This window comes from Triturus cristatus, chromosome 10 (genome assembly GCF_964204655.1).
Source record: "Triturus cristatus chromosome 10, aTriCri1.1, whole genome shotgun sequence".
Lineage (NCBI taxonomy): Eukaryota > Metazoa > Chordata > Amphibia > Caudata > Salamandridae > Triturus > Triturus cristatus.
Genome location: NC_140593.1, coordinates 44,126,627 through 44,139,849, shown reverse-complemented (window position 1 = coordinate 44,139,849; position 13,223 = coordinate 44,126,627). Strand labels below are relative to the sequence as shown.

The 13,223-nt window shown below is 45.5% G+C and overlaps 1 long non-coding RNA gene across 1 annotated transcript in view; it reads left to right on the top strand.

The window, feature by feature from the left end:
- Positions 1–13,223, top strand: part of LOC146788801 (uncharacterized) — a 277,198-nt gene that overhangs the window by 92,919 nt on the left and 171,056 nt on the right. The gene's annotated exons all lie outside the window — the stretch shown is intronic.

Below are 13,223 nucleotides of genomic sequence, written 5' to 3'. Positions count from 1 at the left end.
ACAAAAGTGCCAATGGCAAGGCATCGGGCCATTGGAGACCAGAGCTCGCCTGAATCTTGGCTAACTTCAGCTTCAGAGTGCCATTATAGCACTCCACTAAACCAGCTGATTGGGGATGATTCGCAGCGTGGAACTTCTGCTTTATGCCCAAACCCTCACATACTCTCTTCATGATCCTGCCCACAAACTCACTTCCGTTATCACTCCACACCATCCTTGGCAACCCGAACCTAGGGAAATATTCTTTGAGCAAGACTTTAGCTGTGGACAAGGCAGTATTATCTTTTAGGGGGTATGCCTCTACCCATCTAGAAAAGGCACAAACAACGACAAGGACGTATTTCAAATTGTTGCATCTTTCCATGTGGATAAAATCCAATTGTAAAACCTCGAACGGATACGTCGGAGGCGCGAAGTGACCAGCTGGAGTTCCCTTACCAGGATCATACATCAGACACACCATACAATTTTTGACCACATTCTCCGCACACTTGGGAATTCCTCCATTCTCCCACACTGGAGCCAACAGCTTACAAATCCCTTTCGCACTGATGTGAGACATCCCATGTGCCATCGTAACCACCACAAGCACATACGCATCGGGTAACATCCATCTTTGGTGTTCCGACAACTCAACCCAACAACCAGTCGAATCCAATCTACCCGTAGTTTCTCTCCACATGTTTTTCTCACTCTCCGTAGCTTCGGCCTGAATCGATTTCACACTCTCAATTGTATCCTCACACATTCCAGCCTCACCAATCCATCTCGCAGGCTCCGCAACATACATTCGACTCATCACATTTTTCCCTGTTTCTTTCGCAACTTCGTCCGCAAATGCGTTACCACGTCCAACATCATCCGTAACCTTTCGGTGAGCACTACACTTCACAATCGCAACTTGCTTCGGCAGTGTAAGTGACTCAAGAAGCTCATTCACCAACTGTCCATGTTGGATTTTAGTCCCATGCGACGTAAGAAATCCTCTCTCCCTCCACAAGCGTCCAAAACTGTGTGCTACACCAAACGCATACTGACTATCAGTATATACATTCACTCTCTTTCCTTCAGACAAGACACACGCTCTTGTTAATGCGATCAATTCCGCTGCTTGTGCTAAATTAAAGCTCACTCGTGCAGTTTCAACAATCGTACACAATGTCGTCACGGCATATGCCACAGTCGTATCACCATTCGGGAGCTTGTAGCATGACCCATCAACCCATAGCGTACCATCTGGATTTGAAAGAGGAGTATCTTTTAGGTCAACTCTACCCTTCGTTTCCTCTTCTGTCCTAAGAAAGCAATCATGCTGTTCTTGACCATTCCTATCCACAGAAATCGGCAACAATGTCGCTGGATTTAATACGTTACACCGTTTAATGTGCACGTGACTGGCCAAAAGCGTCAACTCATAACCCGACAACCTTGCACTAGTAAGATGCTGAGTCTTTGTTCTGTTCAATAAAGTATCCACTGCATGTGGAACCATCACCACCAACGTATTATCCATCACCAACCCAGCAGACTGTCGAATGGAAACAGCCGCTGCTGCTGTAGCTCTCAAGCAACTCGGCAACGCTCTGGCTACCGGATCCAAAGTCGACGAGAAATACGCACATGGACGCTGCTTCTCACCAAACTGCTGCGTCAAAACTGACAATGCACAACCCTCTCTCTCATGAACGTAGAGTGTAAAAGGCTTACTGTAGTCAGGAGTACCCAACACCGGAGCAGAACACAACGCGTCACGCAATTCAGAAAAACTTTTATGACCAAGAAAGCGCGTACCTCTCCCTGCATACTAGGCACAGTCATTTGAGCAATCGCTTGGATTCGTTCTGGGGTCAACCTTCCTCCCTCCTTCGACAAGAGATGACCTAAGTAGGTCACCTCTTGGCGACAGTACTGTAGCTTTGAAGGTGACACTTTATGATGCAAATCAGACAAATGTTGTAACAACGAAAGAGTAGTTTCTTTACAAGTTTCCTTATCATCAGCAGCTACTAACAGATCGTCAACATACTGAATAAGAGCAGCACCCGCAGGTAACACAAAAGTATCAAGCTGACTTTTCAAAGCCTGACTATAGATGAACGGACTTTCGCAATAGCCTTGAGGAGCGCGCTTAAACCGGAAGCTTCGTCCTCCCAAAGAGAAGCCAAAAATATCTCTACTTTCTTCGGCGATTGGAATACTAAAGAAAGCGTTCTTCAAGTCTATGACGGAGAACCAGGCAGCTGAAGCTGGAATCAAAGTCAACAAAGCAGTAATGTCCGGAACAACAGGAAACTGGGGCACAACAATCTTATTAACCTCTCGAAGGTCAATCACAAACCGATACTCAGGCTGCTGAGAAGAATCAGTACGCTTCAAGACAGGCAGAACAGGACTGTTACACACGTTACCTCTCGTCTCTTCGATCACACCTTTCTCAATTAAATCATAGATGATCGCTAGAAGCGCCCTTTCACCATCACTCGAAATCCGATATTGGGGAATACGTGGCAATCTAACATTCGATTTGAGCGTCACAACATATGGTGGAATCCCCAAAAGACCCACATCATTTGGACCAGTAGCCCAAAGAGTATCAGGGAGGCAATGTAATTCCAGTGGAAACTGATCTCTAGACAGATACATCGGAGAGGTCACTCTCTTACCCAATGTAAGGTGTACTCCCGAAGGAGAACAATACAATGTCGCGTGCAGTCTCTTTAACAAATCCAGACCCGACAAATTCTCACCACAACCTGTCGTTAAAATAAGGGGTGCTTCCAATTCACAAGGCCCAATAGAAAGAGACAAGGGACTAGAAACTGGATTACGAACCGGGGCACCAGAAAATCCCACTGAAATATTCGTTAAGCCAGACAAAGGTGCGCCAGGGAGTTTAGAGTGCATGATAGAACTCTTCGCTGCACCAGTATCCAAAAGAAAAGGCTCTACCACACCCGATGTAACCACTGCAACATAAGGTCCATCCTGGTCTACTGGAACTGACACTACTCCCTCTCTTTGTCCTTGGCTGTCCTAGCAATCATTATAGCCAGTACTCTCACTCTCAACATAGCGATCGTCAACATAATATTGCGGAGATCTGCCAGTCTGTACGTTCTGCTGATCAAAATAATTCATAGACGTCTGTGGGGGAAAAGAACGTTGGTTCTGAGGGAACGCGCCACGTCCTCTACCCCTAGAAACCTGCTGGAAACTACCACGACCTCTTGGAGCCAACATACCGCTCGCACGTTGTCGTAAAACAGGGTACTCATTCTTGTAATGACCTTCCTCTCTACAATATGCGCACTGATTCAGACCCAAAGGTGGTCTTGGAGGAAAATACTCAGGTTTCTGTGACAGTCTCTGAAACGATGGAGGTTGCTGAAACTGTAGATGTTGCTGTGATTCTTGCTGATTCGAGCGAGGCCGATACGCGTGCTGCAGAAGAACCTTTGTTTTTAAATCTTTTGTCTTTTTCTCTAATCTATCTTTCTCATCCTTATCCCTATTCTCGTAGTACTGTGCAGTCGCCAATATCTGGGCCGACGAAGAGACAGCCCAAGAACTCTCAGAATCTTTCAACTTATTACACAGTTCGGGAAGTAAATTAAAGACAAACTTATCTACAAACAGTCTCTGGCCACCTTCCGTACTCATATCTTGACCGCTATGATCTATAAAAGTCTCTTCAAACCTGGTGAAGAAATCAGACACACTTTCTTCCTTCTTCTGCTTACATGCTGTCAACTTGTCCCAATTCACTTGTAACGCTGGCATCATCGTTTTCATCATATTAATAATTCTACCAGGTAAATCCGCAATTAGAGGCTCAGGTTTAGCTCCTCCTATCTGTCTGGCATCTGTGGCCGCAATATTCACCCATGTATCACCTAATTCTACCGCATGACCCTCGTGGCGAATCTTCGCCCACAACGGTTGAGGTACTACATTACCCAATAACATATCCACATCAGCTAGATTCATAATGCATGCGTTGACTGTCTGGGACAACTCCTTATAATACCCTGCGGGATTCTTACGGGGGTCGGGTAAGGTTTGCTTAGGAGCCAAAACCTCGGCTCTCTTCCAAGGGACATGTATCCAAACTTGTTGGAAATGAGCCAAAATAGGTGGATTGGCGTTTGCGTCTCCCTCTCTCCAAACTGGAGGAACCCATCTCATTGGATATTGTCGTACCTTCTTTCTAACTGAGGCATCAGGCTCAAACAATGGCTGGGGAGGAAGTGCAGATCTATATGTAAGAAGTCTCACTACCGCATCCTCGACACCAGCTCCCACTATCGTCCCTTTGGCGAACTCACTCTGAATATCAAGCAATCCAACAGGAGCCAACTCCAATTCATCATCTTCCCATTGTTCCCGAAGCAAAGTACACATCGTATCAAACACATACCGCTGCGTCAGCTCTTTCCACTGTAGGAACGTATTCAAAACCACTCCTGGATCATACCTAGAAACATTCGTAACCCACCTACGAGCCAACGAATCCAACACTCCACGCTCCACAGAACCAGGGAGCGGACTACGTCTCTGTCTGTCATCAGAAACGGGGGTCGTGACTAGCGACCCAAATAGAGGAGTTAAGAAATTAGCAACAGTGTCAGCTACTCGCTGACGAACAGAAGGGGAAGCAGTCATAAGAACAGGAGAAAAGGTACCTTGCGATGGCAAAGGAAAAGACGCAGGAGTGGAGGAAGTCGAAGGGACAGGAGCAAGAGGCACAGCAGTCTGAGTCAAGGCAGGCAAAGGTAAAGTAGGCAAAGTAGGCAACCCAGGAAGAGGGGGTGCCGGGGGAACTTTAACCAACTGTGGAACAGGCGGAGGAACTAAAGGCTGACCAGCAGCCGGTTGTACAACAAGGGGTAACATCGGTGCAGTAGCACCTTGCACATAAGGGGGAGGTGACTTTAACAAATAAGACATTAATGGATCCTTTTCGGGATCCTTAACAGGACTCACAAGAGGGGGTGACAAAACTGGATAACATTTGTCAATAGCCATATGATGTTGCCTATTTGACACCTCAATCGCCTTATCTTCTTCATCTTCTTTAAACTGCCTAGCAGCTTGCATTATCGATACACCCTTTTCTCTCGTATCTCTTTTAGCTTGTTTTATCTCTCGTTGTCTGGCTTCTTTGCGCCAAAGGCGGAAGGAGTCGAAAATTGCCGGCCGGGCTTTCTGCCTACATAATTTCGCTTCCAAATTGTCTAAAATCCCTGTATCAAAACTACCATGTTGGGGCCATCGTAAGACACCATCTTTCCTAGTGTAGCGGACCCATACTTCATTGAACGTAATGGGGCCCACGCCGTGTTTAGAGTAGAGCTCATAAGTCGGAGTTCCAACTGGAGGTATCGGACACGAGTCCTCCAATCGGAACTTCCTGTTATAACCACAACAAAACCAAGTACCAATTTTGCTACGATTAGGCATCTTCGCTCACTAATCGAGCTTCAAACTTCAATGGACTATCTCTACCGATACACTCGTAAATATACGAGACCCTCGGCTTTGGAAACAAACTAAGAACCGCTCAAACTAAGGACCAAGTACAACTAAGAACCAAACAAGTTAGTGGGAGCGACCCACTTATACTTAACCAAGTTGTCTGCTACGCCACGCAGAAGATCCGTCGATCGTCTCGCTTTACGAAGTCTCACAAAAAGGGGGGGTTGTCCAAGACAGGGCGACAGTCAGGGCAGCGGTCCTTACGTAGCCGTCAGAAGGGGGAAATCTCGTGGAAAAGACCTTCGGTCCACATTTTCGACATGCAGGGGTCGCTGAAGTGGGGGCCCTCTTCCAGAGTTTCCTCACGAAGTTCCTCTCGATCCTCGGGCTTGGACCGGTACCGCTTGATGTCGCCCCACGTTGGGCGCCAACTGAAGAACCGGGCTTTTAGAACCAAGCGGCGCCAGGGGCACGCCCAAAGTCTTCGGGTTCACCTGTCTTAGAATACAGAGACACAAGATACTTCTGGATGGCGTTGGAGATCGTTTTTATTGGCTGCAGCCAGTAACAGAAGTCCTAGAAGTCATCACGTTATGAGTTCTCAGGAGACTGCCCAAATTTACAAAGCAAGTCATCCCTTTTTATGCCAGAAACATCACATTCCAGACAAACACCCATTATTTTACAAATTGTCCAATCGCATGTAACCACACCAAAAGTATTGCATGACGGTAAAACCCACTTTTCAGTTGTCCGGCCCATGATCGATCATCGAACAATCCCAACATTCTTCTTTAGACAAGCCGGACAGACCCATAATAAAGAGACCACAACCCATATCGTAAATGGACCATAAAAGAAGAAACAGAAACAGATAGCAGTAGGATGGGGCATGTTTGTGTGCAATAAAACTTTACGAGATCCCGTGCTCTGACCCTTAATCAAGATCAGCTAGCGGGCGGGAACGGGTTTGGCAGGGTCGGCCTCGGGCAACGAGGTCAGTTCACTCAAGTCACGTAGGAGTCAGCAAGAACTCGAGCTAAGGTGCGCCTGACCAAAAAAGGGCTCGTTTGACCACAGTCATCGGCCTATGTGAGGGCAACCACAAAATGACTACCATGCACAAAATGGAACCCAGGGTTCGGAACGAAAACCCTAAATGTGCAGTGAATCCATTGGTGTAATGTGACGGAAACACACGTACTAGCCAAACTCGCTAGTTACGGTTCGCTGTTACCAAAATCGTAACGGAACCATGATATTTATAACGCAGATTCAGATTTCACAGAACCTCAGGACCCTCACACACCCAGCAAGCTAGGTGTCATGCTTCATCATATGAGTCTGCTCCTCGTCGAGCCGGCGCTGCAATGCTCAACGAGCACCCATAAAGAGGCTCTTTATCGGAGATCTTTTGTTCCTTGCCATGTATGTGCCGTGGGTGTGAGGGGCCTGGTAAGATGTAGATGTGCTGTGTGGGTTAAAACAGATAAGGGAATCCTCTATAATTATTTTCATTCTGGAGAGGTCACAACCTGATTAAAAAGTAAAAAGAAGAAGGAGGGCGACTATTTTGTTTTAATCTGGCAAAAATTACGCTCTACCCCTTAGTGGTCAACATGTTTCTCGCCTATAAAATGTCTCTAGTAGATCAGTTGGCGATTCCTCAGGACCTAGTGACTAAATGAAAACTATCTACAGTGTGTGGTGTGGGTTCTACGTGCACCAACATATCTTTCAAATTGTTGGTACGTTTAAACGCAAACCTTGGTTTGGGTATTGACAGTGTACCCGTGTTCAGAATTGCCCAGTGTTTGTTCACTGCCTTCTTTATTAGATTGGATCTAGGTGTGTACGTGGTCACACAGGTCAAAATAATTATAGAGGATTCCCTTGCATTGCAGCACCGGCTCGACGAGGAGCAGACCCATATGATGAAGCATGACACCTAGCTTGCTGGGTGTGTGAGGGTCATAGTTCCGAAAGGAGGTATTTCCCACCTCCCCACCACTCTGAGTACTCACCAGGCGGCCAACTTGCCACCCAGGAATGCCGTACCTCTTTTGTCTTCTAGTTCTACCCAGGGCAAATACGGTGGACCTTTATCAAGCCCTCATTGTCTCCCTTGTTGTTGACTTATTAAACGCTATCAAGGAAGAACTGTGAGCCATCCGCATTATGGTAATGCAACATCAGTACATGTTGAACTTGATGACCATGATGGAGGGTGGGGTGTGTACCAAGATTGGCGCTTATTGATGTACTTTTATCCCCAATAATGACATGGACAATGAGACATTAGCCTGTCCCATCCCATATTTACATAATCTACAAGCCGATATGAAGGAGGGAGGCGCCCCAGAGCAGGACTGGTTGCATAGTATATTTTTGGGGATACCTTCATGGGTGTTTATGTTACTGACATCCGTGATGCCAATTCTCCCTGCTGGACTTCCGTTATGCTGGTTCCTACAAGTGGGTGTTTCTTGCTGTAAAAAAATAGTCCTCAAATTGGGTAGTATGCACTTCGCTGGGGAAAAATCAACCAACACTGCCCACACACACACACACTTTCAAATAGCAACTGTCATAACATACGAGAAGGATAGAGTAGTTGATGAATTGACTAGAGGGGGTAATGTTGAAATAGGTGAATGCAATGTCAATGAATGTCATGATATTTGCAGGCCCGACAACTGCAATATCAGTAAATGCAATGAGAACGTATATGCCAGAGCCTGTGCCTGCATAATCATGTCAATGTCCATCCATGCAATGTCAATGTGTATCGTAACTCGTGCCCACACAGCAGCGCCAACTTCAGCAATAATGATGCCAATGTATGTCATAATCCATGCCCCTACAATAATATCATTTTTGCCAGTAAAAACAATGTCAAAGTACAAGATGACAACTGTATGCGCCATGTTGTAAATGCCGAAAAAATTATACCAGTGGCTGCCATATTATTCTTAGGAGTTCCAATGAACTCACATCACTGCTGTCGGATTTACCCACGTTGACCTCCTCATCAACCCTGAGTCAGAGATATGTGGTCCGGCTGGTTCTGCGACCCACGGCTATCGAGTAACAAGTCACAGGTGAGGTTCCCCTATGAACTAAAAGCAAACACGCACCCAGAGAAAACACTGATTGATTCCAAAGATAGATAGATGCACTACAAACAAGCCTGAGGGAATTGACCCCAAAAAACAAGTTTGGCCAAAGGCTTGCATTCCCCAGAAATTCCACAAAGCTACATACCACATGTAGGTAAGTACACTCAACCAATCAGGAGATGACATGCACACCACACGTAGTGATCCCGCACTCCTCATGCCAGACATCTTAACACATACACCCAGGCCCACTTTAGCTCTCCCCAAGTTCTAGAGCCATCTGTGTCCTTATCGGATGCACACATTTGATTGATTTACGACGAAGATGCTCTTTAGTAATGAAGAGATCATTTTATTGTACCTCATGAACTATATAAATTGAAGGCCAAACCTTTGTACATCAAGAGATTTTGAGCAGACGCACTCTGTCCAGGTTCCTCCGGCCGTAGAGTTTCATTAAACCATCTTGTTTCTGTTTTGCCATATGACTCTTGTTTTTTCATTGATTTAAGGTAAATTCATATCTGAGCCGCAACTCCACTCTACAAGACTCCAGTACACTTTATGACACTTCACTCAACTCTACATCCATCCACTCTACGCCAGTCTAGTACACAGTATGACACTCTAACGCACGCTAATCCACGCCTCTCTATGACATGCCAATCCTCTATATGACAAGGCACTCCACTGTTCAACACTCTCCTACACTGTACCACTGTATGGCACACCGATCTACGACACTCCAGTGTATGACACTTCACTATTCAATACTCTCCACTCCACTCCGCTATACTCTTCTCCATTATACAACACACCACACCAGTCCACTATATAACACTTAACCCCACTGTACGCCGTGCTACTCTACTGTACTCCACTGCACTGCATTCCACTCTGCAACACTAGACTGTATGACACTGTCCTTCACTATACTCTAAAAAAACTGCATTTAGCAACACTCAATTAAATGACAAAACACTACAATTTGATACATATTTTTAAAAAAACCAAACCATTTACATTTAATGAAAAAAAAAAATGTTAAAGGTAGGTGATAGTTAGGAAAATGTTATGTATTCTTTCTATACAAGCCCAACTTAAACTATACAAACATAAGAAATTATGAACTTCAATTTATAATTTAGGCATCACCAGTTGTAACCTACATTTATCATTTAGGCACCGCCAGTTATACCTTAAATGTATAATTTACAAACCACCCTCAGTACACAGTCTTGTCACCTCACTGGCCACATTACATTAACTATAAATAACCATTCTACCATGCACTGTGTTCTCAGAAATCATGTCATTTCAGATCTAATAAGAGCTGTTATGAATTCTATCATTTCACATGCTATAAGGCTGATAAGGGGTGATACCCTGAAACCAGTCCTAGGATGCTTGTTTCCAGTCCAGGTAGGACCTGACCTGGCAGTTTGGGCTGGGCTGTCCCAATAGGGGAACAGGGTAAAGACTGATTCGCACATGGCTGGGTCTAAACTGGAAGGCCATGGGGTGCAAAAAAAACGATAAATTTAGGCCCAGATCTCTGTACTGGGGTGAATGCATGACAGTGTTCAGCATTCTGTCCATCAATTGTTAGTTTTACATTTGGATCTCCTGAAGGACTGCTTCTTCTGTGAACTTAAGGACTTTGATGGTGTCTTGGACTAGCTTCTTGCAGGAGTTGGTCTCCCGAAGTACTTGTAACCGGCCATATTGACACTTACCTACGTTTTCTTATGAAAAATTTCCAAGTACCCAATTAATTTACTTTGCCAAGGCTTGTTTGTAGTTGAGTGAAAATCCTTTGGTTTATTATTGCTTGTAAAATCTATATCTCGTGAACATCCAGTAGATCTTTTTCATTCCAGAGTCTGAGTTCTTTTAAGAATACAGTCTAGTTTTTTTGTAATTGGTGTCGGTATTTATGAGTGTTGTGTCAATTTCTTCTTCAGTTGTTTTGGTGCTGTTTAAATGCTTCACTGGCGTTCCTCTGTGTGACCCTTGCTGCTCAGTGCCACAGCAATCCAGGATTGGACGGAGGGTTTGGCTGAGGAAATCCACTGGGCCTAAATGTTGGCAAGTGTATCCCGTGGAGAGGTCGCACAACCACACCACATAATGCACCCCATTTTCGCACAGGCACCTTCAGGGCAGGGGGTCTGATTGGCTTGAAGAATAAATCCAGAGAGATAATGGTAAAGAGAGAAAGGCAATGTTATTCTAAACAATCAATGCTCAATATATTTATGTCTCATGACCTGGCTTCTGTGGTTTCAATCAGTCAGGGATTTTATAAAGAGCGCTACTCACCTGTGAGGGTCTCAAGGCGCTGATTTGAATTGTATTACATTATCTCACTTTTTTTATGGTTTTTGTGCCTGGTATGTATTCTATTTTCATTGCTGCGTTTTAAAAATCTTAAATATTTGATTGTTTTTATATTAATCCACGTGTGTTTTGAATCATGTAGTCTTTTAGGGTCATATGGGAAACAATTGAATAAAGATTATTTGAATCCAGTGGGATGTGGCACAGGGGGAATAACTGACTCCCTTCCGTCCAGGCTGTGAATGCCAGTCCCTGGGTGTGGCGTCTGTAGGGGGCGTCATAGGGACGGTGCTGTCTCACCACTAAGCTGGGGCGGTCTGGGCCTGCCGCGTGCCTGGCCCATCCTCCTACACTAACATACATGCTTTTTACCCCCAAAGCACCGCAGAAATCGTAATGAATCGAAATATAGGATGGAATTCACAGTCGGCTTTGTCTCAGCTGAAGCTACTCTCAAAGTCAGAGCCTGTCTTGTGACTGATCTAGAAACGCCGAGCCCAGCCAGGCCTCCCTGCTGCGTGACTTGAACATCAGGGCCTGATGGGAGGCCGGCTGAGCGATGTCCCGGGGTGGATTACAGCTCTGCCGGATCAGGACTAGCCCCTGGTTCCACACCGCCCCACTAGACTCAGAAGCCCCCCGCACACACATCTGCTCAGACTGAGACCCTCTGAATAGAGAATGAGTGCAGAATTATGCACAGTCATTGAGTGTCCACACAGTTATTTCCCATTCTGAAGGGGTTCACTGGTATTGTGCTGGATTGTTTTGTTTTTTGTATAAATCCTTTTATTAAACATTCATCGACATCTGACATATATTACGGAGGAATCACTTACATCACATTCACAGGAAAAAACATTTAACACCTTTTTATGCCAGAGCGTCATGGGTATAGACTATGGGGTGGAGGGATCGTCTGTGTCAATGTTAAGCGGGGGGTTGCAGATATGGCCACGATAGGAGTTCCAGGGGTCCCATATTCTAGACCACTTCCTGGGACATCCTAGGGCAGTATAAACTGTCTTTTCTCCATACATTCCCCAATCACGGTCTTCCTTCCGAGCCTCCGCTGCTGGTGGCTGCAGCGCCCCCCACAGGTGTGCCATGTTCCTCTTTGCCAGCATGAGCCCTAGTGTGGCCCACTGTGTGTGGCGGTTATTCAATGCTGGATTGGTTTTATCACATTTGTTGTTGAACCCCTCCCCCGCATACGCGGAGGGAGCGCCCGCCGAAACACGAGTGACGTCGTTTTGCACAACTCGGCATACAGCATAGGGCAGTGGCTGTCAGGCCGCCCCCAGAATGCACAGCTCAGCGTCCTTCAATAATCACTTTCAAAAGTACTTTTTTTTTTTTTTTTAAACTAAAGGGCCATAGAGAAGGCTGCCTTCTGCATATTTGTTTATCCATCCCACGATGTCAAAACAAAATGAAACACCAGTGAACTTGATTTCGTGTCAGCGCCTTTTAATAATACATTAGAATAATAGTATGTACAGAGGCTCCGGGTCAAACTAATATTGATGACAAACAGCAGAACTGTGTACTTTATCCTGAATGTTGGGTTCCGCAGATGAATAGATGATGTGTTTTTATTATTCATCAGGCGAGAAAAAACGCAGTTGCGTATTTGCCTAGAATCACACGATGTGTACATACAGTTCATGTCAAGAAGTCTTCACACGAACAGCAAAATAAACATCAGAATGTGGTGCATAAAGAATTACCTCACGTGGCATGAAATGTAAATCCGACCACAGTGTATGACGAATGTCACCTGCTATCTCATCATCAGTGGGTTTTCGGCTGCCATCCGCTCTCTGTTGCAAGACATATTGGGGGCTTTCCAAGAAAGGCTGTTTTTCAGGTCTGGTGCCCCCACACCAAGGAAACAGGTGCAAAAACCCAGGGCCATTCATGAGAGAGGAAGTGGGCGGAGCTTACGGATAGTAGGAGTGGACACTCGGCTAGTATCTATGAGCCCGAGTGTGACTAGCTGTAGTGCCTCATTCGCCCTCCTAACCATAGCCACAGAGACAAGTGAACCGACAACCAAGCGCACAACACTCGATCCGCGCGGGGATCGCGGTACCAGGACACGCCCTCTCGCTCTCTCTCGTTCTTGTCCACAATAAGACAAGAAACAGACACGAAGAACGTTTTCAAAGCTTATTTCAACTATTGTGCTCTAAGATGCAATAATTGCGCTACAATCAGAAAACAAATACATATCAATAACATGATCAGCATGGTTAATAAACCGCATACCATGGAAACCCTGCCGTG